This window comes from Aythya fuligula, chromosome 8, assembly GCF_009819795.1.
Source record: "Aythya fuligula isolate bAytFul2 chromosome 8, bAytFul2.pri, whole genome shotgun sequence".
NCBI lineage: Eukaryota > Metazoa > Chordata > Aves > Anseriformes > Anatidae > Aythya > Aythya fuligula.
In genome coordinates, this window is record NC_045566.1 from 5,941,240 (window position 1) to 5,941,491 (window position 252).

The following is a 252-nucleotide window of genomic DNA, read 5'->3' on the forward strand; positions in this document are numbered from 1 at the left end:
AATTTGGTTAGAAAATGGAGTAACTGAAGCTTATCAGAAATATTGTCCATATGAACAGCACAGTTCATGGACCTCTTCATGGGGAGCCATAACAACTGCAGGCACTTCTTCATTCTTTGATCTCTGTAACATGAGGAATGAACTTACCCAAATCCATTGACACTATATATTCCCTTACAGAACATACCTGATCTGGAACAGTCCCAAATTAAAGGTTACTTAACACTTTAGGGCACAGAAACAAGCTAAAAT